General features: G+C 46.2%; 1 protein-coding gene across 3 annotated transcripts in view; it reads right to left on the bottom strand.

The window, feature by feature from the left end:
• LOC109904182 (homeobox protein Meis2) overlaps positions 1-6,000 on the bottom strand; it is a 130,104-nt gene that overhangs the window by 107,969 nt on the left and 16,135 nt on the right. The gene's annotated exons all lie outside the window — the stretch shown is intronic.

Below are 6,000 nucleotides of genomic sequence, written 5' to 3'. Positions count from 1 at the left end.
TTTTCACAACAACGCCACAGGCACCTGACTAGCATGGCCTGGACATGTAGTGACACAGCTTTTTACAACCCATATGTAGACAACAACCCCTTGGAGAACTCTTCATGTAGTAACGTTATGCATGTTGGAAAGTCATGCTACGGGTAGGCCAGGCCTGTGTAGGAAAGCTCTGTGTTTATCCATTCTCCTGCTTTGGCTAGGGTGTCAATAAGATCTGTGGGCACAGTGACCGATGGCCCAAATGCCAGTGAAAGCCACAGGCGGAAGGCACACCAGGCACATCATGATAGCTCTTAATTTATTGTTAATGCGATCATTGTTGCCATTTAAGTGGTTTTGTAAGCAATCTACTGAGGGCAGGCTCCTCTTCCTAAACCTTTCATCCTGGCTGCTGCTATCCTCACCTTGGCTGCCCTCACTTCATCCTCTCTCTCTCTCTCTCTCTCTCTCTCTCTCTCTCTCTCTCTCTCTCTCTCTCGCTCTGTCCTTCTTGAGCATCTCTCTCTCTGCTCTCTGTATTGTTTTGAAAGAAGGAGGAAATTCTAGCCTGTTTCCACCCTTGCTGCTGTGGTGTTGTGTTGTGGTGAGGTAGGGGCACTGTGTAAAAGTTATCAGTCCTCTAACAGCTGGGAGTGACGGCCATAAAACAGCAGGGCCCGGTTCTGCTTTACTGTTTATCTGTTGTTTATGGGCCAGTATTCAGCTTTAATTACTAGTCTAAATTAAACTCTAACAGGCACCCAGAGACAGCCAACTAGCACATACACACAGGGCAGGAACAGCAGACACAAAAATGCAACAAGGCTTCCATCTTGTGTTTTAGCTGAGTCCCTGGCTTCCTTTCTGTTGTGGTTTCCTTTTACTTCCCTTATTTTGGGGGGGACTTCATTTGAGCACACAGTAAAGCTGTACCAGGGCATTGAAAAAAGAGAAAAAGCAGCCAAAGGTCTGGAAACTGCCAGATTTCTGGGTTTGACCAGGGAGCCATGTCCCCACAAGGAATGACCCCCCTCTGGTGAGCTCAACCACAATGGCCCTGCCTAGAGGGGCTCCTGGACAGGGATGGGCGAGCTGCACACACTGAAAACACACACACCACACCGCCACCAGGGCTACTGTAGCATGCTCCCACCAAGCCCCACCACTCTCTCTCTCTCCCTCCCTCAATCTCTCTCTCTCCCTCAACCTCTCTCTCTCTCCCTCAATCTCCCTCTCCCTCAATCTCTCTCTCTCCCTCAACCTCTCTCGCTCTCCCTCAAACTCTCTCTCTCTCCCTCAAACTCTCTCTCTCTCCCTCAAACTCTCTCTCCCTCCCTCAACTTCTCTCGCTCTCCCTCAACCTCTCTCGCTCTCCCTAAACCTCTCTCTCTCTCTCTCTCTCTCTCTCAACCCCTCTCCGTCAACCTCTTATCTTTCTCTCTCTGCACCTCTCAGGGGAGTCTGCGTAGCTGCAGAACATGGAGGTTCAATTGCTGAGAAAATGTACAAAACGTTTTTTTGCTGGGGATTTTGGTAGTGAAACAGGGGGAATGGTATGGAGAGGCCTTTTGGTAGTAAAACAGGGGGAATGGTATGGAGAGGCCTTTTGGTAGTAAAACAGGGGGAATGGTATGGAGAGGCCTTTTGCTCACCACTCAAGATGTCAACATGGTTTGGTTTTCATGCATATCTAATAATTATAGGAGCGGACTGAAGAAAGGCAGGGAGGGAGGGAGGGAGGGAGGGAGGGAGGGAGGGAGGGAGGGAGGGAGGGAGGGAGGGAGGGAGGGAGGGAGGGCAAGAGCTTCCCTACCTTGAAGTTGTATCAGTAGTGAGGATTTACTGTAGTTGAGTGAGTCTGTGAGTGTATCTGACTGTACAATGTTTGGCATGGACGTGAAGTGGATTATGCTTCATCCGATTGGCCACCTTCTTCAAAATAAACTCCTATTTTTAAACAGCCACCGACATCAGGTCTGACTACTTCCTACTTCATTTACGTTTCTGGTGTCTCAAGATAAGTTCGGAATAAATCAAAAGAGATGCTAATCAAAAGGGCTACAAGCCAAGCCAACACTGATACTCTGATAGTGGAGAGCACTGAGCTGCAATCTGTAAGGAAGCCTATTGAAACTTCTCCCATGCACCACTGCTGTTTATCAAGCTAGAACACATGGAGTTCTCCTCACAGACAGTAAGTAAGAGTGCAGAATTTCCCCCGAAGGTGATAATTCATATTTTCATTTTTGGAAGGGATTTCAGAGTGGGAAAAAAGTGTGTGAGCGAATGAGGTGGAGGATGAGGAGGAAGGGTGGTGGGGTGTTAGCAGGCCTGTGTACTGTACCCAAACCCTCTCTCCAATGTGTCAAAACCTTAACTGGCAATCTCTAATGACAGCTATGAGCATGCTTCATCTTGCTTTACTGCTTCACAGTAAATTATTCCTCAAGAGGGGATACACATATTTTCTCACTGGTTAAAATGTTCTCTGGCAGGGGTTCAGAATAATGCTCAGTGCTGAGATACAAGCAAGAGATTATGTTGTTAAGAATGTACATTTTCTCTAGGCCTGTATCTACACTCACACTATCTCAGAAGGGAGGGCAAGGTATGAGAGGTGTATGCTGTAATGTCATTTACCTAACAGGAACTATAAACCGTCAACGTGATGACGGATTAACATGAGGAGGAAAACAATAGGAGAATTCACACTCGCCAACGCATCCACTCAGCCATTGTCAGAGAGAGACCCCTGTGTAGGTTATATAAATCAGGAACAGTTCAACACTCACTAGAAAATACAAGACCCAAAAAGTTGGCCTTAAGACTTGTCATTTAAAAGAAATGAAGCGATTTTTTAAGCCCCACACATCTTTCAACCTGCAGTGGGCTAAATCAGGCCCACACATCTTTCAACCTGCAGTGGGCTAAATCAGGCCCACACATCTTTCAACCTGCAGTGGGCTAAATCAGGCCCACACATCTTTCAACCTGCAGTGGGCTAAATCAGGCCCACCCAGAGTAATTATTGTTAGTCTTAAACAAATCTACTTTGAAACAAAAGTATACACCACACACACATGGTTATGGGCTTACAAAAAAGCAGACACCTGTACCATGTCAGATATAGAGTTGAAATGTAATACATTTTGGGATTGGATCCCAATATTACACTTTATATACACCACAGAAGACTGAAATATAACAAAACTGTTTGAAATAGAAACACTGGATATCCGTCCTAAAAAAATGTTTAAAACTTTATTAATAACGAAATTATGACAAATATTAATAACATTCAACCCATAAGGCCAAAGAGGGAGCTTTTGGTCATTGACTGCAGGAAAGGGCTACAAGTATTCACAGAAAAGGATGATTCACTTATGGATTTTTGTTCAGTCCTTTACAGCTCTTGTCTTTCCTTCCGCCTCCCTGACTCTCTCTCTCTTTCTCTCCCTCTATCCCTTTTCCCTCATTCTTTCTTTCTTTCTACAGTACCTCAACCTCCACCCATTTTAACAGAGGCTAACTTGTTAAATACCTGATTAATTAGGTGAGGCACACGTTTGGCTCTTTCTCTGTGGGCTTAAGTGTTCAGACTATGGAGTGTATTTTTGTAACGTGGAAATGTGGTTGAGATGAGAAGGCTATCCATGCATGGAGAGGAGTAGAGTGGAGGGGAGAGGACAGGGGGCTCTGTCAGAGTGGAAGGACCAGAGTTGTGAGTCAGGGAGAGCTTCAAGCGTAAACGTAATTGCAAGAATGTGAAAAATGAGGCAGACGGCTCCCGAGCGGAGCTAAAGGTCAGAGCGCGCCTCACACGAAACAACTGGCTGGAGGACGGCCTCATTAGACCATTAAATCAGCTGCCTCCTCTCTCTCGCTCCTTTCTCTCTTCTTTTTTCTCATTCGTACTCTTTTTTTCTCTCTGTCTTGATTTTCCTCCTCATTTTCCCTACTCTGTTTTTTCTACTCCTTTCTCTCTACACCTCCTCGTTTTGGCATCTCTTTCTCTCTACACCTCCTCGTTTTGGCATCTTTTTCTCTCTACACCTCCTCGTTTTGGCATCTCTTTCTCTCTACACCTCCTCGTTTTGGCATCTCTTTTTCTCTCTCCTCTTTCTTTTGTTCTATCCCCTCCTCCTTCTTTTCTTTTTTTTCACTCTGATGTTTGAGCTGGAGGTAAGTACAGCATTTATCCCCTTTTGGTCTGGGGCAGGGAGGCCCAGGTCTGGTCTGGGGCAGGGAGGCCCAGGTCTGGTCTGGGGCAGGGAGGCCCAGGTCTGGTCTGGGGCAGGGAGGCCCAGGTCTGGTCTGGGGCAGGGAGGCCCAGGTCTGGTCTGGGGCAGGGAGGCCAAGGTCTGGTCTGGGTCCTACTTGGCCCAGTGCTCAGCGCCGTACGGTAACTGTCTTGGCCCATATTGATCAGCTGTTACTGGATCCGGTGATGAGAGGAGTCGATAAGTGCTCTGTGGATTACATGTCACTTGTACATATGCGTGTAAGATAATCAATAGGCAGTGCATTTCTTTCAACTTCCTCCCTCTCTCTATTATTTCTCTCCCTTGTGCAGCCTTCTTTTCTGCATCGCTTAGTCTCTATAACTCATGTACTGGCTTTGAAGGGATGATCAACAATGAGAAGGTATAGTATATCCAATAAACCTGAATTTAACAAATCAATATTTTGACAGATGTATAGTGGCTACACTGGTTTCTAAAAAGGGGTTCAATATGTGAACAGAATCTCAGAGCTACTGTTCACCTTGCCAGACACAGGCCACAGTGACTGGCCAGATCCTCTCTAATTCGCGGTGCACCTCGAGAACCGGAGATACTGACTGTCAAGGCCAAGCCCCTTCCGTTCAGCCAGTCAGCTGCCTTTGATGCAACTAGTCCTGACGTGGGCCCACCACAAAGGTCTACTCTAGGAGTGTCTCTGTGGTCAGTAATGGTTCAGCAACACAGCCACTCCGACAGACCCACAGACTCAGACAGACTCTATGATTAAACCAGCACAACCACAGAACACACACACACGCCATCAATACATTTGATTGCCTATCTGCAAAAGGATAGCCGTGATTGGACATGACAAGCATCTGGCCTGTTGTGGAGACAGACAGTGTGAGGGAGAAGAGTGTGTGTGTGTGTGTGTGTGTGTGTGTGTGTGTGTGTGTGTGTGTGTGTGTGTGTGTGTGTGTGTATGTGTGTGTGTGTGATGAAATTCCATGCAAACCCCAGACGGAAACAGACACACACACACACACACACACACACACACACACACTGCCGCCAGTAAAAGGAGCTCTGACTGCAACAGAGAACATTGAAAACAAGGGCAGGACAAGAAAGGAAAGGCTAGTGGCTATCACCACTGTTGTCTTAGCAAAGACACTATTAAGATAACAGTGTTGAATCCCTTATTCATGAATTGAAACAAGTTTGTTAGTTCTGTTTTGGTGTGATGCCTTGTGTTGATGTCTTCGTTTGAATACTTCAACAAATGTGAATACTAGAAAGTCAGAACACTATAACAATCCAAAATTCAGACTCACAGACATGACTTGCATTATAACTATAATATTGTGTACAGGTTGTTCTTTTTAATGCATTGTGGCAGGCTGGCTGGCAAGGAGTCCATCCAGACTAGAGCCAGATAAAAACAGAAGTTGTTCTGAGTGGTAATTGTCATGCTAGCAATGTTAATATGTTTTCAATTCTAGTGAGAACTGGCACAAACATCCTATTAATCACCTGCTTTTCTTAGAGCCCTGTTCAACTCCACCCCTAAATGGCTACAGTTTACAGCAGTTAATAATGTGCTGTGCTGTGCTGTGCTGTGCTGTGCTGTGCTGTGCTGTGCTGTGCTGTGTGTGTGTGTGTGTGTGTGTGTGTGTGTGTGTGTGTGTGTGTGTGTGTGTGTGTGTGTGTGTGCGGGTGTGTGTGTGTGTGTGTGTGTGTGTGTGTGTGTGTGTGTGTGTGTGTGTGTGTGTGTGTGTGTGTGTGTGCGGGTGCGGGT

The sequence above is a fragment of the Oncorhynchus kisutch genome, linkage group LG14, assembly GCF_002021735.2.
Source record: "Oncorhynchus kisutch isolate 150728-3 linkage group LG14, Okis_V2, whole genome shotgun sequence".
Classification (NCBI taxonomy): Eukaryota; Metazoa; Chordata; class Actinopteri; order Salmoniformes; family Salmonidae; genus Oncorhynchus; species Oncorhynchus kisutch.
This window is presented reverse-complemented; position numbering and strand designations above follow the sequence as displayed.